We start from the raw sequence: 27573 nt of genomic DNA on the forward strand, positions 1-27573 counted from the left end.
TGAGAATGACCATCAATCCTTTTTCTCCTGTCTGGACAAGGAATTGCTTATCTTTTTAGAGTTGTTGGAGAATGACCTTGTATTTTGCTGATTGTATGTGGTTTTATTTGCATACTTCACAAGAAGATTATCTTTTATTGTAAAGTTCTACAGGTGGATAAAATAGATATTACATAGATTTTAATTATTTTAAATGGATTTTTGCCATTCAGCTTTGATTTCAGCTTCTCACAATATGTAGATACAAATTTCTTCTCAATTATTTTTTGCTCCATATGTTTTGCCTGGAGGATAACAAGGTATTTTAAATAACATTGTAGTTTATCCAATATGACCTCCAGATTCAAGTTTGAAGTTTTCAGTCTTTATTTATTTGTAATAGTTGTAATATCTCTCTCACATTACTGTCATTGTTTATCCTTCATTTTTTAAGAGGGTCAATGACATCACAAGTGTGAAATGCTTTTTGGTGAGATAGAATTGACTAAATCATCAGCCTTAATCTGTCTTCCTGAGTCACTGAAATCTAGTGGCAAGAAAAAAGTCAGGAAACTGGCAATGTCCCCAGTTACAGTGGATGACTTTAACATCTTTGATGTCTCACCAACTTCTAAGTGTAACATAGTGCCTGCTTCAGCCACTTTCATGTCCATTGGAACAAAATGTTTTCATCTACCTACACAGGGGAATCCCTGAGGAAAGCCTTCACATGCTTGGGGTAAATATTCCCCTAACTCACCAGTCTGAAGCCTAGCTTATTCTTTCTATTGTGATGATTGACTGAGATGTTGCAGCTGTGCATGTTACATCTTCTTGGATCCACAAATGAGAGTTGGGTGAATCAGGTAGATGCCAAAGTTGGATGAGCAGTCCTGAAAGGGGCTCCAGCAAGCCTTCATAATAAATGTTCTAGTCTTTCTGAGCACATATACTTAAAGTTAGATTGTAAGAACTTAGAGGAAAAGGACCACCTCTTAAGTTACTTTGTATCCAAATGAGATATAATACATCAATATTATATTTTCATAAAAAACGAAAACATTCATTTTTAAATGAAATTCTGATATAATTTTAATATCATAAAAATGTCTTCCAGTATCATTACTCTTCTTTCTCCCAATTAACCATGCTATATAATAAATAATGTTTTAAGGAAAAAAGAAGTAAAAAAACAAAATTGGTACATTGAAAAAAACTCTGAAAATATGTGTATCATAACTGATCTATTAACCTCCCATTTCTGCAAACAAGTGTGGTAGATTTGTCTTCTTATACTTCTTTGGAGGCATGTTTTTTCTTTGTAATTTTGCAACATTTACTTTTGATTATTTTAGGGTTGTTTTTCCCCATTTGCATTGTTGTAGTCTCTCCTCCTCCTCCCTTCTCTCCCCCTTTCCCAGCCCTGTCTCTGTCTCTCTCTGTATATTTCTCATAGTATAGTAACATTCCATTATGTTCATGTACCACTATTTGGCCATTCCTAATTGATGTACATTTATTTTGTTTTCAATCACTTGTTTTTAAGGTCCTTGATAATTGCTTGCTGCTGTTGCACAAAGACTAGTTCCAAATTAAGGATAATATTTATTCATTCTTGCCATATATAAAGTGCTTATGCTTAACCTTTTAACTGTTCCTATTCTTTAATTTAGAATTAGAAATGAGTGATTTATTATCAAAATAAAATCATCTTTATGCCCCCATACATAACTCACATTTTTCATTGAATTAATTACTTGAAATATGTTTGAGATCATTCGTTTTACAGGATAAGCTACACCAGGGTAATTACATTAGGTATGAGTGAAGTTGAAGCTTAAGTTTCATTTTCAATTTAAAATATAAATTTTATCTGAAAGTTTGTAGGAATAGGCTGCAGAGTTGTTCAAACATTATAACTTCATGATTGCATGCCCTGTTTTTGCACAATCATGATCACTCAGCCTTGCAGACCACAGAACTTCCCATCCAATAGTATTACAAAACAGAACAAATGCGACTAGTTTCATAACTAATTCCTCATAAAAACAATGAGAATGAGCAAAACATTTAGAGCATAAAGTTTGTTTTGGTGGATTACGATGGATAAATGTTTGCACTAATTTCAAGGCAATGACCCCTAACACATACTCGTGAAGAGATAATTGTTAGAAAATTATCATTTCTCTAAATATGGTATTCTTAGTGTTTAACTGATGAGATCAGGTATATTTGATATGAGTCCTGCCTGAGTTTCTTAGCAGTAGCAAACCATACAGACAAGTTGCCCAGTTATCTCCAATTTGGACACCATATTGTGCAATTCACACTTTCTTTCAAAATAAACTAGCCAGTGTGAAGTGTTGAAAAACTGACTTAGGTATACTTGTATTTAAACAAGTTAGTTTATTCAAATTATCCCATGAAAGTGACTGAATAATTGTATAAACCCTAAGACAAGATGGACTATCTTTTTTGTCTTTAATCTCAGGAGAGGTATATCTTGAGATTTATTTTTAAACACAACTTTCATGAATAAATTTACTGGTACAAAAAAAGAATGCAGTCCACTTCCTTTTTTCTTTGTTTCTCTTCCCCTCTCCCTCTCCCTCCTCCTCCTCCCCTTCTCTCCTTCCCTTCCTCCCTTCTTCTCTCCCTTCCTCCCTTTTTCCCTCCCTTCCTCCCTTCCTTCCTCCCTTCCTATCTCTTTCCCTCCTTTCCTCTTTTTCTCCCACTCTCCCTGCCTCCCTTTCTTCCCTCCCTCCCTTCCTCTCTTTCTTCCCTCCCTCCCTCTTTTCCTTCTCTTTGTCCTTCCAGCCCTCCCTTCCTCTTCCTTCTTTCCTTCCTTCCTTCTTTTCTGTCTTTCTTGTCTGATTGGGTTAGAAATTGGTAATGCTATGGGTTTTCACTTATGTTTTGTGGAAGGCTGAGTCAGGACTTATAGAATTAATTTTTAAGAACCAGGTTTTCCTAACCCAGTAAATCAGATCACTAAACATAAACAGTTACTATATTCTGTCCCTCAGCGGACTAATGAAATATGCTATTCATAGAAGTTATTCCAACCCTGAGGCCAGCTACCAATGCAAAGGCACATGCCAATCTGCGGAAACTGTTAAATCTCCATTTCTGAATCCTTGAATTGCCAACTCCACTGCCTATTCAAATAATAGTAATTATCATCATAAATCTTATTAACTTTTTCACTATTAGAAATATTTTTAGGAGATTGAAAGTATTTCTTTCTTGACATCCATCTGCTCCTGCAACTTGGAGCCCTTCCATGATAATTAGAATCACAGACTCAGTCTCAGAATTATAAAGGCACTCTTGTAGCAACTTGCTAGGGAAATAGCACTTTTCCCTGAGGTTAAAATAGAAAGGGATTTTGAGGAAATATACAATAACATTCTTGGAGCTCAGGCCTAGAAATGAGTTTTGACTTGGGAGTTATCATAATGATCAATACTATGTAAAGCAAAAAGGTACCCAAGACAGAGCACTGAGCCTAGAATTAGAAAAATGTCATTTTCAATCTGGACTCAGATACTTTGTGACCCTAGGAAAGTCATTTAAGCTCTGTCTGCCTAAGTTTCTTCATCTACAAAATGGGATAATAATGACATCTACCTCTCAGCGTTGTTGTGAAGATCAAATGTGATAGTATTTAATAAGTGCTAAGCATAGTGCCTGGCACATAGTATATAGTAGGCACTTAATAAATGCTTGTTCCTTTCCTCTTCACAACTCTAAATGTTTGTTGTAGTTCTGGTCCTTATCCCTCTATCTTCCTGTACTATGATAATATTATATTACAATATATTCTGAGTCTCTTTTTACTACAGAGGTCACTTTCTTTGCCTCCATTTACTTCTTGCTATGCTATATTCCAACCATATGGTATAACTCACACTTTCTCTCAAAACAAATTAGGAAACATTTGTTTCAAATAGTAAGTTGCAAATGTCATTAAGAAAACTAAGAGAATAAATAATCCACTTGCCTGGTTTTCTCCAACTTAAAATAAAACAAAACTCTTCTGTCTTTCTCAAAGCTCTTTCAAGGAACATTTCTTTTCTATTTTATGTTTTTAATGATATGGAAGAGGTTCTAAGCAGGATGAGAGGCAGCATTAAAAAAAATTGCCCTTCCAATAATATCTGATTTCAATTATATTGAAAGGAACCTAATTATTTCCCAATGAAAGTTATGTTTTTATTACATGAAAAAAATAGCATTTACCAAAAATTTTGTAATATCAGTCTTATCTCATTTGGAATACATGATTACCTTTGAAATATCTGTTTATACTCTAAGTCCCAGGCTCACCCTTATTTCTATGATACCTAGTTACATAGAACATATACTTTGAGAAGCTTGAATCCCTTCCCCATATAAAAAAAAATTTTTTTTCTTGACTGGACATGTAGGGAGCTCCAAAGGAAATTCCCTCTACCCTTCAGATCTGTACCTTTTTGAAACTTTCAGTCTAAGTTGTCTGAGGTATTAAGAGTTTAAGTAAGTTCCCTAGGATTACAAATAAGTTTAAGACAAAACTTGAACCTAGATATTCCTGGGTGTGAGTCCAGCAGTACTACCTCTCAAAGTTATTAACTAAAAAAAAAAAATCCATGGCATTCTAACTTGGGCATTGACCAAATAAGATGGAAAAAGTAATGGTACCACTGTTATTTTATAAATTGGGTAAACTGAATCAAAGACTTGAAATTCTTGCCGAAGAGCACACAGGGCAAAAGGAATCCACATTTTCCTGGAAGATCAGACAATGATCTCTTGCAGGTTTTACAAACCACTTTTTAATTTTTAAAGGTTTTGTAAAAAAAAATTCTTTTAAATATGATTAAAAATCAGAACCAAGTAAGAGGATCATTAAGGAATTGATGAAGGGGCTTTACCAAAGAATTTGTTTAAATCAATCCAGGAGATAAACAGATAGATACATCCATTTTGGCTTAAAGTTTTCCAAATGAGATTGGCTACTCAAAAGTCTGTGGTAATTGGTATTTTTTGTTTGCTTGGTTTGGTTTCTTTTGTTTTCTTTGTATGTTTTTTAGCCTAGCTTATTTTGAACCAAATGGGACTTAAGCAAGATTGAACTTTTTAAAGATTTCATTTGAGTTCTTGTTTAAAGTTCCAGATAATATCCAAGAATACTTAAGCTAAAAAATAAATGCGGAAGGGAATTAGTATTAAGTACTTACTATGTGCTAGGCACTGGACTAAGTAATTTACAAATGTTGTCACACTCCTCACCAGAACCAAGGGAAGTAAAGAGCCTTACTATCCCCATTTTATAGTTGAGGAAACTGAGGCACACAGAAGTGACTTGCCCAGGCTTGCCCACTATAATATGTAGCACTAGTATAATGGTAACATATACACATCTATAATTCAACCCTAATTCAAATGTATTCATTTGAAAGAAACATTTACAGTCATACAGGATAAAATGACAGCTGTCAGTTACTATCCATGTCACTTGGGGCAAATGATCTGACTTTTTAGAACTCAATGTCTTCAAGTCTAAAATAAGGTGGTTGGAACAGACGACATTTAAGGTTCCTCATAAAGAAGGTCTTCCTGATTCTAGTCCCCAAGTACACCATGCTCTCTAGCTGCCTCTATTTGTTAACCTCACTTCCAGAAACACCAATGTATAGAAGTTCAGGTAAATTCAGTAATATTATGGTGAATTATCCCCATTCCCACTCATGTTTCTTCCCAAACCTGTTTAGCCTTTGTATTTATGACTACTCCAGAAGAGGATTAATTGACATACTGACATGAAGGAGAGAATGTTACCTTATGGGCATTCATTGATTGTACTAGAAGCTTTAAAAAAACTACAAGTTATTAGTGTTCTTTTTTTATACTTTAAGTCACAGTACCTTTGGCATACTTAATGTTGAATGATATGTATGATATATGCTTAATTTGCTGTTTGAATTAACTGACATCATAGCTCCACCCTGATGAGCTAGTTTTAGTAAGCTGAGAGTCTGTGTCCTCATGATGTTAAGTCTCTTGCTCATCAAAGCAATTTTCATTATTCATTATTTTACTAGTGACAGTTCAGAATTCAAATATATGTCTGCTAAATTCTTGAGACTGATACTCTTTGCTTCCTCCCAATTGTGCTGAGTGAAAGGTAATCAGACCTGAAGCTCTCAGAGAGAACATGATCATTGCATCAGCTATGTATCATATAGGTGACACAAGCTATTCCCAGTAGTATTTCTTAAACATGGTATTCTTCTAGGAAATTGTGTTGAAGTACAGGTCAGTGTCCATGATTTCAGAAACCTGTTCTACCAAGGGTTTCAAGAAGTCTTCTAATTTAGTGCTGATTAATTTCTCCCACATATTGTTTTTTTCTTTCTAAAAATCAGAACAGGGAGTCAAGATGATGGAGAGACATGACTTTCTGTGACCTCCTCTGACCTTCTCTTAAATCAATAGTAGATTAAGTCTCTAAACTGGTTTTGGGGTCACAGAACCCACAAAAATTTTGAGTACAACACATTTCAAGAAGAAGATACCTTGGAGAACTTCAGAACAGGTCTGTTTCAAATAGGCAGGGGGACAGTCTGCTGATCCCAGACCACAGCCCAGGGAACCCAGAACAAGGAGCTAGGGTGGGAATCAGAGCATTATAGCATTCATACACATGGGAATCTTCTGTGAGCCTCTTAGGTTACTCTGTTCTGATTGCAAGTGGATGATCTAGCAGATTTGCTACAAAAGGCAAATTGTAAACCACTGAGCCCTAGAAGGGAGGATCTAACTGTGAATACCTAGCACTAGAAGTCAATCAGCAGAACTGCCCCAGGGCAAACTGTCACTCCTTTGTATTAAGAGTATACCTCAAACCTCAAAAAAATTTAGCAAAAAACCCCAAAAAGAACTCTCACCATAAACAGCTTTTAAAATGGAGTGAAAAGAACAGACCTCAAATCCTGAGATTCCTAAAGGCAAATCAACTCCAGATGAAGCCTCAAAGGGAGATATGAACTGGTCCCATTTCTTGGAAGATTTCATGAAGGATCTTAAAAGAGAGTTAGAAGAAAAATGAGTAAAGGAAATGAGATCTTTACAAGAAGGGATGGGAAAAGCATATAACTCTCTGCAAAATAGATTTGGTGGAATGGAAAAAGCATATAACTCCTTACAAAATAGATATGAAAAAGATACCAATTCATTGAAAAACAGAATTTGTGAAATGGAAAAAAAATGCAATGAACAAAACAATTCAACTGGACAAATACAAAAGGATTTTAAAAAGGTAACTTTAGAAAATAATACACTAAAAATTAGAATTGAACAAATGGAAGTGAATGACTCAAAGAGACATCAAGAATCAGTCAAACAAAACCAAAAAAGAAGAAAGATAGAAGAAAAAAAAAAGAAGAAAATATGAAATACCTCCTAGGAAAAACAACTGACCTGGTAAATAGAGCTAGGAGAGACAATCTAAAGATTATTGGATTTCCTAAAAGCCATGATGAAAAAAAGAACCAAGACATTATCTTACAGGAAATCATAAAGAAAAACTGCCCTGATGTCTTATGATCAGAAGGTAGAATAGCCATTGAAAGAATTCACTTATCACCTCATGAAACTCCAAAACTAAAACTCCAAAGAATATCATGGCTAAATTTCAGAATTATCACATCAAGGAAAAGATATTGCAACCAGCTAGAATGAAATAATTTAAATATCAAGCTGCCACAATCAGGATTACCCAGGACCTAGTAGCTTCCATCTTAAAGGATCAAAGGCCTGGAATCTGATATTCCAAAAGACAAACTAGAACTTGGATTACAGCCAAGAATAAGCTATCCAGCTAAATGAGCATTATCTTTCAGGAAAGAAGATGGACCATTCAATGATGATAGGTGAATTCCATCTATTTTGGATGAAAAGACCAGAAGTGAACAAAAAATTTAATCTCCAAATACACAATTCAAGAGAAATATAAAAAGGTATAAAGGAAAGAACTCTTGAGAACTACATTTCTCTTATGGGTATACTTAGAAAGTATAAGTATAATTTGATTCTATTATGATAAAATGAAAAAAAAAACTAGAGATGGAAAGGGGATCATACAGGGAAAAGAGGAGAAAGAGACAAAGAAGACCTAATATAATTGAGGGAAAGAAGGGATGAACATAGTGCAAATCTTACTCTCTTCAGATTTGACTCAAAGAGAGAGAATATCAGACATACATGGTTTCACAGAGAAACTTGTTTCACCTTATAGAAAAGTGGGAGAGGAAAGGGGGAAAAAAGGGGAATGCTAATAGAAAGCAGAAGTAGTAGGGGAAAGGTATAAAAAAGGAGGAGGGGCTCTAAATGGGGAGGGCTGTTTGAGGGAAGTGATGATCAAAAGCAAAATACTGGGGAGGAGGGAAGGGGGAAAGGAAAGAGAAAAGCATAATTTAGGGTAAGTAAAATGGTAAGAAATACAGAATTAGTTATTTTAACTATGAATGTGAATGGGATGTACTCTCCCATAAAATGGAAATGGTTAACTGACTGGATTAAAAGCCAGAATCCTACAATATGTTGCTTATAAGAAACACATTTAAAACATAGTAATACATACAGAGTGAAGATAAAATGTTATAGGCCAGAACTTTGAAACAATGATTCTTACAAGGTGTTGTCAGTAGAATTGATGAGACAATGGTTATCTATTTTAGCATGGTGATTAATGGTTCTCTAAGTTCAGTATGATTGATTTGATCTTATAACAAATTATAGTTTCCTAGTTATATGATTGGTTTATACTCAGTATAGAGATATAAACCTGAGACAAACTCAGCCAGATTGAGAGCCAGAGAAAACAAAGGACTGGAGGCGGGAGCTCAACCTCTGGGAGCCAAGGAAAGAGATTCATTCCATCTTCAGTCAGGCTCCTGGTGGCTCTCCTAGGGGACTGAGAGACAGATTCATTCACTCCATCTCTCACCACCATGGGTGACAGGCTCTCCTCCTTCATTTTCTCTGTTGAAACCAAGTCCCCTCTGAAGGCCATAAGAAAGCTAGCTGAGCACTAGGTGAAGGAGACAATAAAGACTTTTGAATTTTAACACTTGGCGATTCTCATGGTGATTACTTGACTGAAACAAAGGCTGCTCCAAGACCTCCAGAAAAAATAACAAAGAACACTATAAAAAAAGAGCTAGAGCAGAATCTATTATGCTTTAGGTGAAGTAAAACAAACAAACAAACAAACAAACGGGTAGCGATCCTGATTTCAGATCAAGTAAAAGCAAAGATAGATCTAATTTAAAAAGATAAGGAAGGAAACTATATCTTACTAAAGGGTACCATATATAATGAAGCAATATCAATACTAAACATATATGCATCAAATGGTGTAGCATTCAATTTCCTAGAGGAGAAGTTAAGAGAGATGCAAGAAGAAATAGACAGCAAAACTCTACTAGTGGGGGATCTCAACCTTGCTCTCTCAGACCTAGATAAATCAAACCACAATACAAATAGGAAAGGAGTTAAGGAGGTAATAGGATACTAGAAAAGTTAGGTATGATAGATCTCTGGAGAAAATTGAATGGAGACAGAAAGGAGTTTACTTTTTTCTTGGCTGTTCATGGAACCTATATAAAAATTGACCATGTATTAGGGCATAAAAACTTCAAAATCAAATGCAGAAAGTAATAGTAAATGCATTTTTTTCAGATCATGTTTCAATAAAAGGCCAGGAGAAAATAGACCAAAAATTAATTGGAAATTAAATAATCTAATCCTAAGGAATGAATGGGTGAAACAACAAATCATAGATACAATCGATAACTTCATCTAAGAAAATGACAGTAATGAGACAACATAACAAAATTTGTGGGATATAGACAAAGCATTTATTAGGGGGAAATTTTATATCTCTAGATGATTACTTGCATAAAATAGAGAAAAAGAAGATCAATGAATTGGGCCTGCAACTACAAAAGCTAGAAAGAGAACAAATTAAAAACCCTAAATTAGATACCAAATTTGAAATTCTGAAAATAAAAAGAGAGATTAATAAAACTGAAATTAAGAAAACTATTGAATTACTAAATAAACTAAGAGTTGGTTTTATGAAAAAAAACCCAACAAAACAGATAAATCTTTAGTTAATTTGATTAGAAAAAGCAAAGAAGAAAATCAAATTGTTAGTCTCAAAAATGAAAAGAAAGACCTTTCCACCAATGAAGAAGAAATTAGAGTAATAACTAGGAGTTATTTTGCCCAACTATATGCCAATAAATTTGATAATCTAAGTGAAATAGAGGAATATCTACAAAAATATAGATTGCCTAGGTTAATAGAAGAGGAAATAAATTATTTAAATAGTCCCATTTTAGAAAAAGAAATAGAACAAGCTATTAATCTTCTCCCTAAGTAAAAATCTCCAGGGACAAATGGATTTACATGTGAATTCTACCAAACATTTAAAGAACAATTAATTCCAATACTCTATAAACTATTTGAAAAAATAGATAAATTTCTTTTATGACCCAGATATGGTGTTAATGACTAAACCAGGTAAGGTGAAAACAGAGAAAGAAAATTATAGATCAATTTCCCTAATGAAGATTGATGCAAAAATCTTAAATAAAATATTAGCAAAGAGATTATAGAAAGTCATCCCTAGGATAGTACACCATGACCAAATAGGATTTATACCAGGAATTCAGGGTTGGTACAATATTAGGAAAACTATTAGCATAATTGAGTATATCAGTAACCAAACTAACGAAAATCATATGATTATCTCAATAGATGCAAAAAAAAATCATTTGATAAAATCCAACACCTATTCCTATTAAAAACACTGGAGAGCATAGGAATAAGTGGACTTTTTCTTTAAATGATCAGTAGCATCTATTTAAACTAATAGCAAGTATTATATGTAATAGGAACAAACTAGATCTATTTCCAGTAAGATCAGGAGTGAAACAAGGTTGCCCATTATCATCATTACTATTCAATATTGTATTACAAATGTTAGATTTGGCAATAAGAGAAGAAAAAGAGATTAAAGGAATTAGAATAGGTAATGAGGAAATCAAATTATCACTCTTTGCAGAAGATATGATGGTATACTTAGAGAACCCTAGAGAACCCACTAGAAATCTACTAGAAATAATTCACAACTTTAGCAAAGTTGCAAGATACAAAATAAATCCACATAAATAATCAGCATGTTTATATATTACCAACAAAATCCAGCAGCAAGAGATACAAAGAGAAATTCCATTTAAAATAACTGTCAATTGTATAAAATATTTGGGAATCTATCTGCTAAGGGAAAGTCAGGAACTATATGAGCAAAACTACAAAACACTTTCCACAAAAATATAGTCAGATCTAAACAACTGGAAAAATATGAAGTGCTCTTGGATAGGTCAAGTGAATATAATAAATATGACAATAATACCTAAACAAATTTATTTATTTAGTGCTATACCAATCAAACTCCCAAGAAACTATTTTACTGACCTAGAAAAAATAACAACAAAATTCATCTGGAATAACAAAAGGTCAAGAATTTCAAGGGAATTAATGAAAAAAAAAAAAAAGCAAATGAAGATGGCCTAGCTGTGCCAGATATAAAACTATATTATAAAGCAGTGGTCATCAAAACCATTTGGTACTGGCTAAAAAATAGAATAGTCGATCAGTAGAATAGGTTAAGATCACCAGTCAAAATAGTCAATTACTATAGTAATCTAGTGTTTGACAAACCCAAAGGCCCCAGGTTTTAGGATAAGAATTCAGTATTTGACAAAAACTTCTGGGAAAATTAGAAACTAGTGTGGAATAAACTAGACATTGACCCACACTTAATACAACATACCAAGATAAGGTTAAAATGGGTTCATGAGTTAGACATAAAGAGTGATATTATAAGTAAAATTAGAAGAACATAGGATAGTTTAGCTCTCAGATCTATGAGAAGGAAGGAATTTGTGTCCAAAGAAGAACTGGAACTGATAACTGAACACCAAATAGATGATTTTGATTATTTTAAGTTAAAAAGTTTTTGTACAAACCAAATTAATGCAGACAAGATTAGAAGGAAAGCAATAAATTGGGAAAACATTTTTATATTTAAGGGTTCTGATAAAGGCCTCATTTCAAAAATATACAGAGAAGTGACTCAAATTTATAAGAATTCAAGTCATTCTCCAACTGATTATTGGTCAAAGGATAAGAACAGACAATTTTCAGATGAAGAAATTGAAAGTATTTCTAGTCACATGAAAAGGTGCTCTGATCAGAGAAATGCAAGTTAAAACAACTCTGAGACACAACTGAGACCTCTGAGACTGGCTAAGATGACAGGAAAAGATAATGATGAATGTTGGAAAAGATGTGGGGAAAACTGGGACATTAATACATTGTTGGTGGAACTGTGAATGGATCCAGCCATTCTGGAGAGCAATTTGGAACTATGCTCAAAAAGTTATCAAATTGTGCATACCCTTTGATCCAGCAGTGTTTCTACTAGGCTTGTATCCCAAAGAGATCTTAAAGGAGGGAAAGCAACCCACATGTGCAAAAATGTTCATGGCAGCCCTTTTCATAGTAGCAAGAAGCTGGAAACTGAGTGGATGCCCATCAGTTGGAGAATGGTTGAATAAGTTATGGTATATGAATGTTATGGAATATTATTGTTCAATAAGAAAACATCAGGAGGATTATTTTAAAGAGGCTTGGAGTGACTTACCTAAATTGATGTGAAGTGAAATGAGCAGAACCAGGAGATCATTGTATACGGCAACATCAATATTATATCATGATCGATTTTGATGAACGTGACTCTTTCCAACAAGGAGATGATTGATGCTATTTCCAATGATCTTATGATGAAGAGAGCCTTCTACACCCAGAGAGAGGACTATGGGAACTGAATGTGGAGCACAACATAACATTCTCACTTTTTTTGATGTTTGATTTTGTTTTCTTTCTCATTTTCTTTCCTTTTTGATCTGATTTTTCTTGTGCAAAAGAGAAGCGGACTGTGGAAACTGAATATGGATCACAACATAACATTCTCACTCTTTTTGTTGTTGTTAGCTTGCATTTTGTTTTCCTATTCATTTACTTTCTTTTGTTGATCTGATTTTTTTTTGTGCAGTAAGAAATGTGTAAATATGTTTATGCATATTGGATTTAACATATTATTTTAATATATAATATCTATTGGATTGCTTGCCATCTAGGGGAGGGGGGGGGGAAGAAAGGGAAAATCTGAAACACAAGACTATGCAAGGGTTAATGTTGAAAAATTATCCATGCATATGTTTTGAAAGTAAAAAGCTTTAAAGAAATAAAAATAAAAACAGCAGTTGCTGAGTTAAAAAAAAAAAGATTATACTAATGATCAATTCTGATGGATATGACAAGTCTCAACAATGAGATGATTCAAGGCAGTGTCAATGATCTTGTGATGAAGAGAGCCATTTGTACCCAGTGAGAGGACTGTGGGAAGTGAGTGTGGACCACAACATAATATTTTCATTTTGTTGTTGTTTACTTCTTTCTCATTTTTTCCCTTTTTGATCTGATATTTCTTGTTCAGAGTGATAATCGTAGAAATATTTAAAGAATGAATTGCAAATGTTTAACATATATTGAATTACTTGCTATCTAGGGGAGGGTGTGGGAAGAGGGAAATGAAAAAATTCGGAACACAAGGTTATGCAGGGGTGAATGTTGAAAATTATCCATGCATATTTTTTTTAAATAACAAGCCTTGTGCATACCCTTTGATCCAGCAGTGTTACTACTGGGCTTATATTCCAAAGAGATATTAAAGAAGGGAAAGGGACCCATATGTGCAAAAATGTTTGTGGCAGCTCTTTTTGTAGTGTCTAGAAACTGAAAATTGAATGCATGCTCATCAATTGCAGAATGACTGAGTAAATTATGGTATATGAATGTTATGGAATATTATTGTTTTTTAAGAAATGACCAGCAGGATGAATACAGAAAGGGTTGGAGAGACTTACATGAACTGATGCTAAGTGAAATGAGCAGTACCAGGAGATCATCATACATTTCAACAATAATACTGTATGAGGACCTATTCTGATGGAAGTGGATATCTTTGACAGAGAAGATCCAATCCAGTTCTAATTGATCAATGATAGACCGAATCAACTACACCCAGAGAAGGAATACTGGGAAATGAATGTGGACTACTTGCATCCTTGTTTTTCTTCCCAGGTTATTTTTACCTTCTGAATCCAATTTTTCTTGTGCAACAAGAGAACTATATGGAACTGCACATATATATTGTATCTAAGATATACTTTAACATGTTTAACATGGATGAGACTGCCTGCCATCTAGGAGAGGGGGTGGAGGGAGGGAAGGGAAAAATTAGAACAGAAGTGAGTGCAAGGGACAATGTTGAAAAATTACCCATGCATATGTTCTGTCAATAAAAAGCTATAATTAATAAAAAAATAAAATAAAATGCTACATCATCTAATAAAAAAGAAAATAACAAGCCTTAATAAAAAAGGAAACCATAAAAAATAAAAATAAAAATTAGAACAAATAATATACCCAAACTTTTAACTTACCTATTTTGTACTGGTGTTCAATAGTTTGGAAGATGATGAATTTTTTCCTTCTGAAGTGAGATTCATAGCTAGAGAAAAATGTTAATTGAATAATTAAATGTTTCTCCTTCCCTGTAGTAAAGGGAATTCTTAAATTTTCTTCAGAAATATCTCATTAAAGTCCCCAGTGTAAGCAAGATATTCTTTTGGCTATATAATTTGTTAGAATGATAATTAAAGCATAAAGTTTTATGCTAAATAGAACTGTCCTGAATGATTCACACTATCAATATTATAACCCAAAGTATTTAAGATATTTCTCTGACAAACATGGACAATACACTTATAAATCAATCATAAATGTCCTTAAGTCAATAATGGAAAGGGGTTTTTTCAAGTCAGAGAACCTGGCTTCAAATCATACTCCTGCCACTTACTAACCCATGTGATGTAGAGTAAGTAATTTGACATCTTAGACCTCACCAAAAAATAAAGTGGTTGGACTAGATGGCATTTGAGGTCCCTTATTGCTTTAAATCTACAATCTTTTGATTTTGAAGATGAATAATTAGGAAACAGAGACATTCCTCATATCCAATGAGCTCATTTTATATTTTCCATAGTTTGTCTCTCTCCTTTCCAATTTATCTTTGATAGCTCCTATATCATTTCCTTAGAAAGGAAAGAAGGAAAATTATTTCCTTAGATATAGAACTGTCCATTTTACTTTTTTATTCAATAAGCTCTATAAGCTTGTTACTGGTTCTAGGACACAATATAAACTTTTTTTTTTTTTTTTTTTTTTTTTTAGCTTTAAAGCTATCTATAACCTATATATCTGTCTTTTCAACCTAACTAATATTCTAGGCATATTGTACCCTGCTATCCTATTGTACTGTTATCTAACCACATTATCCTTTTCTTCAATGCAGTACTCTCCTACCTCCATGTGTTTGCATTGAGCTTTTCTCCATTCCTAGGATACCCTGCTTTTTTTAATCTCCATTTTAAAGAATCCTCCTTCAGAACACAAGTCAAAGGCCACTTTTTGCATAAATACTTTCCCTTATTCTCTTTGTTATCCACATTCTTAGTTCCCTCCCTCTTAATTACTTTGTATTTAACAACCTTAAATGTGTTTATATTTATTCTGAACATTCTTTTAAATGTTCCTATTGTCTTTTATTGCAATGAGTTCCTTGATGACAAAAAATATTTGCTTCTTTGAGCTTCATTATTTTTCATATTGTGCCTGGAATATATTAAGCATAGTAACAAATATTGATTAATTTTTTTTTAGCATTTTGTTTCAAAGATGAAAAGTTATATTTTATATTGTATTTTCTATAACAACGAAGCATACTTGTATTCTAGGACTCATAATTCCTGTTGGTAAATTAGCTTCTTGAATTTTTTCCCCACTCCCTTATGTTCTCATCAAACTAAGCAAAATGATTAGAAGAAATGTCATTTTTCTCTCTTAAAAACTTAGAGGGTTAGTTGTATTTAGGGAAAAAAAAGTAAGTATCGCTAAGAGGTCAGTGTTAAGTAGGAACAGACTAAAACATAGCAAATCAGAAACTACAAAACATGAGTAAAGGCTACCATACAGGGTACAGATGATTGAAAAAGATAAGCTGTTCATATGGAAGGAGGAAGAGATAACTGGTGGGCAAGCCTATATATTCCACTGACATCCTTATGATGTTTATAGAAAGTGTGAAATACTCTCAGAATACTAAATAGTTTCTCTGGACAAACTTGTAGACTAGAGGGCCAAAACTTCAAAAGTATGGCTAGGCATATTTGGGTCCTAATTTACATTAAAACTAAATCTATCATAAATAGATTATAAGGCCATTTGAATATTTTACTAATGATATCCTGTCCAAAGTGTGCTTCAAGGAATAAAATGAAAAAGGGAGAAACAGAAATTCAGAAAGACAACAATGAAGAGAATCCCACATGCCCAGATTAGTGATGAAATCTAAAAGAAGCCCAAAAAATTATAGTAAATTTAAGAACTATAAACACAGAAAATGTACAGAAATGTCATTACATACTGGATTGCTTTTATTTCATTGTAAGTAGAAGTATTAAAGCAAAATGTCCCATTGTTTCATGATCCAGATTCCTTCACCTTGTCAATTAAAAAATTGTTAAGTAGGACAAAAGTTTTCTCAAAGAAATAGCTGGCCATATCTTGAATGTGAAATACAGATAAACTGATTAGTAAAGAACAAAGAGGAAATGATGATGAAATGGCAAACAAGGTTCTAAGTTTAATTTTGAGCCACTTTGTTCTCTACCCTAGAAAGGAATAAATATGAAATAACAGCATCAAAGTGAGGTTTAGGGTTTAGTTACTGGTTGAGTGAGTAGCCCAAAGAAAAGGAGATTTAAAATACTAGGAGGAAGAAGTAGCCTCATAAATAGAGTACACAGAGGCTTTGTTCTGGGTCCCTTTTTTGTTCTCCCATTGTCAACCCACCATTTTGAACAGCAGAAGCAGTTTATATCCTCTAACCACTTAGTCTGATCTATTGTATAGTCCAAAATTTCCAAACATAGGTTATAATCTGAATTTTGGACTAAAATTTCATTTGCTTTTTTTTTTCCTGTTGTGTACTTGTGAAGGAAATATATGGTGCAGTAGAGTAAATTTGAATTTGCTTCAATTTCTGTCACATGCTGAGTTAGTCCATGAGAAGATATGGCTCTAAGAGATCAGTGTAGTGAACTTTATTGTCATAATTGTTTAGCTCAAGGAGGGGATGTTTTTTGTTTTTATTTCTGGCTGAACCTTTTAAGGAATATGTGTAAGATGAAATTACAGTAAAACTGTTTCTTAATGGAGACATTATCTAGTTCTAAATAACTATTATTCTCAGTGTCTTCATGTTATAGTGTTATTGGGAAAAGCAGGCACTGTACTAAGCATGTTACAAATATTATTAACTGATTTTATCCTCCCAATAACTCTGGGATATAGGTGCTATTATTATCTCAGTTTTATAGATGTTAGCGGGGGCGGAGCCAAGATGGCGGAGAAGACACACGCGTCTTTCTAAGCTCTTCTCTTACCCTCTTTATCAATATTATATCGAGCCTCAAAAATAGTCTTGACTGCTACAATTCGTAAAGATAAGAAGTAGAACAACTCACCGCCGAAGAAAATCTGCAGTCTCGCCAAAAAGGTTGGTTCGGGGCCAGGGGAGATCGGCAGACTGGGAGAAAATTAGGTTCCGAGGAGAGTCTCAAACCCAGGGTGAAGGCACAGATCTCAGCACAAGGCGCAGCCCCAACCCGCAGTAAGGGGCTTTCCTGGGCAGTTGTGATCCTGCACGGCAGGAGACTCATCCCGTTAGCCTCAATCATGCAGGGGAGCTCGGCAGGGCCATAGAGCTTTTCCAGGGCCGATTGCATCAGGCAGAGACACTGGGCAGAGTTGTGGCTGTCTGCGTTCTGTGGTCTGCGCCAGCTGCACATACCACAGTCCCACAAGAGGCTCCGCCTGGGCGTGACATTTCACCACTTAGTCTCTAGCCTAGGGCAACGATAATCCACTCAGCCCTACTAAGCAGTTTGATAGCTCGCCAGGCTGAATCCACTTCCTGTTGGGGAAGGGAAAACTCTCACCCAGAGCACTCCCATACCTCGAGCGAAATCGGTTTACATCTTTCCTGCTCTGCAGAGGAAGCTGGTAACCCCTTGCCTAGGAGACCACCCTAAAGGCTTTAAACATGAATAAAAGATGAAAGAATAATCGACGCTTCTATGCAGAAAAGAGCAGGTCAGCAAACCTGAAGAGACCTCAAACAGCAAAATGCATCAGACTGTCCTCCTTTACATAATGCTTCATAGAAGAGATATTAAAAGTCTCAAAAAGAGAGTTAGAAGATAAATGGGAAAGGAAAGAGAAGCCTTAAAGAGAGCAACAACTTCCTGAAATGCAATTGGAAAAGTTAAAAATTCCAGGAAGTGCAAATTGGTGAATTGGAAAAATAAAAATCACAGGAAAGTAAGAATCGAATTGAAAAAAAAAGAATCACTAGAAAGTAGGATCTGTGAATTGAAAAGAAAATAATTCACTAAAAAAAAATTAGTGAAATGGAAAAATTCCACAGACCAAAACAATACATTCAAAAACTCATTGGACATATACAGAAAGAAGTAAAAAGCTAATGAAGAAAATAATTTTTAAAAATTAGAACTGAACAAATTGAAACTAATGATGCATTGAGACAGCAAGAATCAGTCAAGCAAAACCAAAAAATGACAAACTGGAAAAACCATGAATTATCTACTTGCTAAAATGACAGACTTGGAAAATAGATCTAGGAGAGATAATCTGAGGATTATTGGACTTTCCGAAAACTATGATGAAAAAGAGCCTAGATACTATTTTACAAGAAATCATCAAAGAGAACTGCCCAGATGTAATAGAATCAGAAGGTAAAATAGGCATTGAAAGAATTCATCAACACCTTCTGAAAGAAACCCTAAAATAAAACCCTATGAATATTGTGGCAAAATTCTCAGAACTATCAGATTAAGGAAAAATTTTACAAGCAGCCAAAAAACCATTTAAATACCGAGGTGCTACAATAAGATCACCCAAGATCTGGCTGCCTCTACATTAAAGGAAGAAGGGCCTGGAATATGATATTCGAAGCACAAGAACTTGGGATGCAAGAATAAACTACCCAGCTAAGCTGAGCATTTCTTCCAGGAAGAAGATGGACGCTTAATGAAACAAATGAATTCCATTTGTTTCTGAAGAAAAACCAGAACTAAACAAAAAATTTGATCTCCAAGAATAGAACTCAAGAGATGCAGAAAAAGGTAAAAATAACTTTGAGAATTGTATTTCTGTGTGGATATACAAAAAAATACATGTAAAATTTGATAGTACTGATATAACATAAAAAGGGAAGTAGATATGGAAAAGGGATGATGGCAGAATAAGGTGGGAAGGAGGGATAAAAAGAGGGAAACCACATCCCACAAAGAGGCTAAGGAAACTTATCATATCTGAGGGAATTTAGAGAGGGAGGAACATTGTGTGAATCTACCTCATCAGAGTTGGCTCAAAGGAAAAATAATTGACATTTGTTTTAGAGAAAATTCTCTCTGCCTCATTAAAAACGGGGAGAGGAAAAGGAAAAGAAAAAGAGTAATAAGGGAAGGAAGGGGAAAGACTCAAAGGGGAGGGAGGGATTATAAAGAGGATAAGTATCTGGATACAAGAGGGAATAAGTTTAAAAGGGGAAAGAGGGTTGGGGAGGCAAGAATAAGTAAAGCACAATCTGGGGTTATTAGGATGGCAGGAAATACAGATTTAGTAATTCTAACGTAATGTGAATGGGATGAACTCCCCATAAAGAGGGAGGCAGATAGCAGACTGGATCAAAGTCAGAACCCTACAATATGTTGTTTACAAGAAACACATTTAAAGCAGGGGATACATATAGAGTAAAGGTAAAAGGCTGGAGCAAAATCATTATGCTTCAGGTGAAGTCAAAAAGTAGGGTAGCCATCCTTATCTCAGATCAAGCAAAAGTAAAATTGATCTAATTAAAAGAGATAAGGAAGGAAACTACATCCTGCTAAAGGGTAGCATAAACAACGCAATATCAATATTAAACATATATGCACCAAGTGGTATGGCACTCAGCTTCCTAAAGAGAAGTTAAGAGTTGCAAGAAGAAATAGACAACAAAACTGTAATAGTAGGAGATCTCAACCTTGCACTCTCAGAATTAGACAAATCAAACCACAAAACAAATAAGAAAGAAATTAAAGAAGTAAATAGAATATTAGAAAATTAGGTATGTTGGATCTTTGGAGAAAATTGAATGGAGATAGAAGAGAATATACTTTCTTCCTCAGCAGTTCATGGAACCTATTCAAAATTGACCATATATTAGGACATAAAGACTCAAAATTAAATGCAAGAAAGCAGAAATAGTAAATGCTTTCTTTTCAGATCATGATGCAATAAAACCACATTCAACAAAAAGTTAGGGAAATAGACCAAAAAGTAATTGAAACTAAACAACTCATCTTAAAGAATGATTGGGTGAAGCAGCAAATTATAGATACAATTAATAATTTCACTCAAGATAATGACAATGATGAGACATCATACCAAAATTTGTGGGTGCAGCCAAGCGGTAATAAGAGGGAATTTTATATCCTTAGAGGCTTACTTGAATAAAACAGAGAAAGAAAAGATTAATGAATTGGGCTTGCAACTAAAAAACTAAAAAAAGACCAAATTAAAACCCCAATCAAATACTAATTGGAAATTCTAAAATTAAAAGGAGAAATTAAAAATATTGAAAGTAAAAAACTATTGAACTAATTAATAAAACTAAGAGTTGTTCTATAGAAAAAGCCAATAAAATAGATAAGCCTTTAGTAAATCTGATTAGAAAAAGGAGGGAGGAAAATGAAATTAGTAGTCTTAAAATGAAAAGGGAGAACTTTCCACCAATGAAGAGGAAATTAGAGAAATAATAGGAGTTATTTTGCTCAACTTTATGCCAATAAATTTGATAACCTAAGGAAATGGATGACTACCTCCAAAAATACAGACTTCCAGACTAACAGAGGAAGAAGTAAATTGCTTGAATAGTCCCATTTCAGAAAAGAAATAGAACAGGCAATTAAACAACTCCCAAGAAAAAATCCCAGACCAGATGGATTTACATGTGAATTTTACCAAACATTTAAAGAACAATTGGCCTAATGCTATATAAATTATTTGATAAAATAGGAATGAAGAGTCCTACCAAATTCCTTCTATGACACAGACATGGTAATTGATACCTAAACCAGGTAGGCTGAAAACAGAGAAAGAAAATTATAGACCAATCTCCCTAATGAATATTGATGCTAAAATCTTAAATAAGATACTAGCAAAAAGACTACAGAAAATCATCTCCAAGATAATACACTATGATCAAGTAGGATTTATACCAGGAATGCAGGCTGGTTCAAATTAGAAAAACTATCAATATAATTGGCCAATAACCAAACTAACAAAAATCATATGATCATCTCAATAAATGCAGAAAAAGCATTTGATAAAAACCAATATCCATTCCTAATAAAAACACTTGAGAGTATAAGAACAAATGGACTTTTCCTTAAAATAACCAGGAGCATATATTTTAAAACCATCAGTAAGCATCATATGTAATGGGGATAAACTGCAAAATTCCCAGTAAGATCAGGAGTGAAACAAGGTTGCCCATTATCACCATTATTAGACAATATTGTATTAGAAACGCTAACTATAGCAATAAGAGCTGAGAAAGAGATTAAAGGAATAAGAATAGGCAATGAGGAAGCCAATTATTAATCTTTTGCCGATGACATGATGGTATACTTAGAGAACCCAGAGATTCTGCTAAAAGTTATTAGAAATAATCCACAACTTTAGCAAAGTTGTTATAAAATAAACCTAAGTCATCAGCATTCTTATATATCACTAACAAAATCCAACAGTCAGTTACAAAAGAAATTCCATTTAAAGTAACTACTGATAATATAAAATATTTAGGAATCTATCTGCCAAGAAAATCAGAAACTTTATGAGAAAAATTACAGACCACTTTTCACACAAATTAAGTCTGATCTAACCAATTGGAAAATATTAAATGCTCTTGGATAGGGCAACTAAATATAATAAAGATGACAATATTACCTAAACTAATCTATTTATTTAGCTTATACCAATCAGACTCCCAAAAACTATTTTAATGACCTAGAAAAAATAACAACAAAGTTCATATGGAAAACAAAAGGTCAAGAATTTTCAAGGAATTAATAAAAAAATCAAAGATGGTGGCTAGCTGTACCAGATCTAAAACTATACTATAGAGCAGCAGTTCAAAACTATTTGGTATTGCTAAGGAATAGATTATTGATCAGTGGAATAGATTAGGTTCAAGGATAAAACAGTCAACAAATATAGCAACCTAGTCTTTGACAAACCCAAAGATCCCAGCTTTTGGGATAAGAACTTACTGTTTGATAAAATTGCTGGGAAAATTGGAACTAATATGGCAGAAACTAGGCATTGATCCATACTAACGTCACACCAAGATAAGGTCAAAATGGGTTCATGACCTAGGCATAAAGAATGAAATTATTAATAAATTAGAGGAACATAGGATAGTTTACCTCTCAGACCTGTGGAAGGGAAGGTCTTTATGACTAAAGCAGAACTAGAGATCATTACTGATCACAAATAGAAAATTTCGATTATACCAAACTGAAAGTTTTGTACAAACAAAACTAATGCAGACAAGATTAGAAGGAAGCAATAAACTGGAAATATTTTTACAGTCAAAGGTTCTGATAAAGGCCCCATTTCCAAAAATATATAGAGAATTAACTCTAATTTATAAAAATCAAGCCATTCTCCAATTGAAAATGGTCAAAGGATATGAACAGACATCTCAGATGAAGAAATTGAAACTATTTCTATCATAGAAAAGATGCTCCAAGTCATTATTAATCAGAGAAATGCAAATTAAGACAACTCAAGATACCACTACACACCTGTCGATTGGCTAAGATGACAGGAAAAATAATGTTGATTGTTGGAGGGATGTGGGAAAACTGGGACATTGATTCATTGTTGGTGAGTTGTGAACTAATCCAACCATTTGAGAGTATTTGAACTATGCTCAAAAGTTATCAAACTGTGCATACTCCTTTGATCCAGCAGTGTTACTACTGGGATTATATCCTCAAAGAGATTATAAAGAAGGAAAGGGACCTGTATGTGCACGAATCTGTGGCAGCCCTTTTTGTAGTGGCTGAAACTGAAACTGAATGGATGTCCATCAGTTGAGAATGTATGAATAAATTGTGGTATATGAAATTATGGAATATTACTGTTCTGTAAGAAATGACCAACAGGATGATTTCAGAAGGCCTGGAGAGACTTACACGAACTGATGCTAAGTGAAATGAGCAGGACCAGGAGATCATATATACTTAACAATAATACTAGATGATGACCAGTCCTGATGGATCAGGCCATCCTCAGCAACAGATCAATCCAAATCATTTCTAATGGAGCAGTAATGAACTGAACTAGCTATACCAGAAAAGAACTCAGGATGACTAAAACCATTACATTGAATTCCCAGTCCCTATATTTATGCACACCTGCATCTTTGATTTCCTTCACAAGCTAATTGTACAATAATTCAGAGTCTGATTCTTTTTGTACAGCAAAATAATGTTTTGGTCATGTATACTTATTGTGTATCTAAGTTATATTTTAATATATTTAACATCTACTGGTCATCCTGCCATTTAGGGAGGTGGGGGTAAGAGGTGAAAAATTGGAACAAGAGGTTTGGCAATTGTTAATGCTGTAAAGTTACCCATGTATATATCCTGTAAATTAAAGGCTATTAAATAAAAAAAAAAAAAAAAATAGATGTTAGCCAGAAAATATATGTATCTGGATTGCCATTTGGGTCTTCTTGACCTTAGGCCTCATACTTTATCCACTGCACTAATCACACTAAAATAAGTATATTCTCATAATTGTTCGGTAAACGGTGCTGTGATCACTTTTTCCTCTTTTTCCTTTTACTGGGTTATTTCCTTCAGGGCCTCTACTTTGGCATGGGACCCAGGCTGGCTATTCATTAGCATTATGGTCCTCCAGCCATATCTGACATTTTGGACTTCACCATCAACTCCTGCCTCATCTTTTAGGAAGTAATCTCCTTGAGAGCAAGGAGCAGACAATATATTTTTGTGCTTGTCTTTGTATATCCATAATATTTAACATATTGTTATTTAGTCATTTTAATCATGTCTGACTCTGTGATTCTATTTAGAGTTTTCTTTGCAAAAACATTGGTGGGCTTTGCCATTTCTTTCTCCTGCTCACTTTTACAGTTGAGGAAACTGAGGCAAATAATAAGTAACTTTGCAAGAGTCTCACAGTTAGTAAGCATCCAAAGATCAGACTCAGGAAAATGATTCTTCCTGAATCCAGATTCAGCAGGATCCACTGCACTACCGAGCTACTTGACCTACTTCATATTAAGGACTTAATAATTGTCTGTCTACCTGTCAAACTATAATAAGTGTTTTGTTCAGTCTTAAGTCTTTTTTTTTTCCTTCTGGGGCAATTGGAGTTAAGTTACTTGCCCAGGGTCACACAGCTAGGAAAGTGTTAAATATCTGAAGCCAAATCTGAACTTAGGTCCTCCTGACTTCAGGGATGGTGCTCTATCCACTGTACTACCTACCTGCCCCTGGTCTTAAGTCTAAACAAATAAAAACTATGGGTAAGACCTAAGCTCATTGAACCTGAATGAGAGAATATTTGAAAGCTCAAGGACATGGGACAAAATAGCTGAATTCATAAAAATGAAGAGTGTTCATGAAAAATTTAATTTGTTCTATTTGGTTGCTGCAAAGATCAAAATGAGACAGTATTTAAAAGTTGCAAAGAGGTTTTAACTGAAGAAAAAATTCCTATGAATAGAAATGTTAAAGAATGAAGTGGGCTGACTTTAAAGATAGTCCTCATCACTGGCAATCTATTAGGTAATGTACAAGTACTGAGAAGGCATGTAGAGCTACAGATTTCTGGGGAGTATTGTATTAAATACCCACTGGATTCATAATGTTGCTCTTTAAAAAAATAAACAAAAAAGAGTCCATAACCTTATACTGTACAGCATTACAGATCAAAAGTTAGAATATTAGAGAAAGAAACAAATAAAAATGATATCAGGCTTATAGAACACAGATTGAATTCTTGTTATTTCTCTAATTAGAAAGGAAATGAAACCACCTCCAAGGGAAATGCTTCAGAAATTCATTAAAATAAGGTAGATATTAACAATGCACTTATTAAAATTACTATTTTTTTTTAGCTTCTGTGGTCTTTTTAGCTATCACTTAACTCGATATGAAGTTATGTTCCTTCTATCAAAAATGCTTTCAGAGGAAACATTGCTCTCTGTTACCTTGATAAATTTAATCCAAATCTGATAATGATCATATCCTTCATTTTTAAAACATGCTATTCAGAATCATAACTATAGAATTTGATGTAACCTCAGATTTCACCAGGACACCCTAAAACACCCTTTTCTTCCTTGTTATCTTTGTATGATCAGGTAACATTGAGTATCTTTAGTTTATCTGACAAAAAAGTGGAGCCAAAGGAAAATTCTCTCAACAGAAACTAGGATTGGATTTCACTCTCACTGACTTGGCCTTCCATTGCGTAATCACAGTGACTTTGCTGAATTAGAGGAATAGTTTGGTATCGACCTGCCTTAATCCTGCCTTTATTACCAGGCAGTCATGATTGGCTTCCTATTTTTTGCTATTAAATCCAAAATACTGCCAGCTACCTAATCCCTTAAGCAGTTCTTAAGGCATATAATCTGGTTACTTTGAACTGAAAAGCTGATGAGAATTTTGAAGACAAAAAAAGCTAAATAAAAATAAGGTGGAATTGATTTATTTATTTTGTTACCCTTCCAATTCTAGAGAATATATGAGAAATAATCTAATTTCAACAAAATATTTTTATTAAATGCCTTCTATTTCTTTGGCATTATTGCTATTGAGAGAGATATAAAATATAGAGGGGCAGTTAGTCTTAGGGTGAGAAGATCTAAGGCCATTTCTAAGCCTTGTCACATACATAGATCTACTGGGCACATGAAACTGGGCTCTCAGAGCTTCATACAATGTTTGAATACTATAAATTGTGGAAAGAATACTATCCATCAATGCCTGGCACAGAGTAGGCACTTAAATGTCTATTGATTAATCTGTATGAAAAGAGAAAGTTTGAAGAGTGTTTCCTCACTGGAAACTCCTTATACTGACAAATTCATTGATCTCTTCAAAAATTAAAATTAAAAAAGTACAAGACATGGTTCTTCTTCTCAAAAACTTTGTATTTTTATTGGTTAGATAAGACATAACCATATAAAACAGTTAAGTAAGAAAAAGCAAAAGCAAAAGCAATAAGCACTGGACCTGAGATTTCATGCAGGAAACACTCACATAAGGAAATTCTCTCCATAAATTCAGGTTACCACCTTCTCTGAAACTCATGCTTTTGAAGTACTATCTACAATACTGAGCAATTACATGTCTTGCCTATAGTAATATAGCTAGTAGATGTTAGGTTCAGGAGTTGAACTCATGCTTTCTAGTTTCATGACCAGTTTAACTACCTCTCTATCCATTTTTGCCACAGTGTAAAAATGTAAAATACTATATTACTAAATGAAAAAATGATAATTAAAATCAATGAGTTCAAAGAAAGGAGACTATCATGAAAAACTAAGACAATTTATAAAATTTATTTATTTTTAATGCACATTGCTTTATGAATTATGTTGGGAGAGAAAAACCAAAACAAAAGTGAAAAACAATGGGAGAGAAAAAAAAGAATAAAGAAGTGAACATAACATTTGTTGATTTGCCTTCAATCTCCATAATTCTTTTTTTGGATGCAGATGGCATTTTCTATCCAGTCTATTGGGAGTGTCTTGGATCACTGAATTGCTGAGAAGAACCAAATCTTTCACAGTTGATCATAATGATGTGGGGAGTCTCTCTCTCTCTCTCTCTCTCTCTCTCTCTCTCTCTCTCTCTGTCTCTCTCTCTCTCTCTCTCTCTCACTTTGGGGGGAAATGCTTGAGAAACTCCTTGAACTCCCATGAGAAAGACCCATGCCAGGGAATCAAGATAAAGTGGTTTCATCCTGTTATCTTGGTGGGACTAGTTGAGTCCAGGATCACTACTACTTAGCCCAAGCTGGAGATCTAGATTTCTAGATCACTCCCAGTAAGCTGTCCCATTCTACTGGAAATCTAGGCCTGGGGGCCGTAATCTCATTTAATTGAATTTATATTCAATTTGAAGATTTTGGTCTGATTTTAACTCAAACTGTACTCAGCACCTAGCCAAATTT

At 34.0% G+C, this 27573-nt stretch overlaps 1 protein-coding gene across 1 annotated transcript in view; it reads right to left on the reverse strand.

Annotated features, from left to right (window-relative positions):
• Positions 1 to 27573, reverse strand: part of LOC111719342 — an 81709-nt gene that overhangs the window by 53806 nt on the left and 330 nt on the right.

The sequence above is a fragment of the Sarcophilus harrisii genome, chromosome 1, assembly GCF_902635505.1.
Source record: "Sarcophilus harrisii chromosome 1, mSarHar1.11, whole genome shotgun sequence".
In the NCBI taxonomy this organism is placed as follows: domain Eukaryota; kingdom Metazoa; phylum Chordata; class Mammalia; order Dasyuromorphia; family Dasyuridae; genus Sarcophilus; species Sarcophilus harrisii.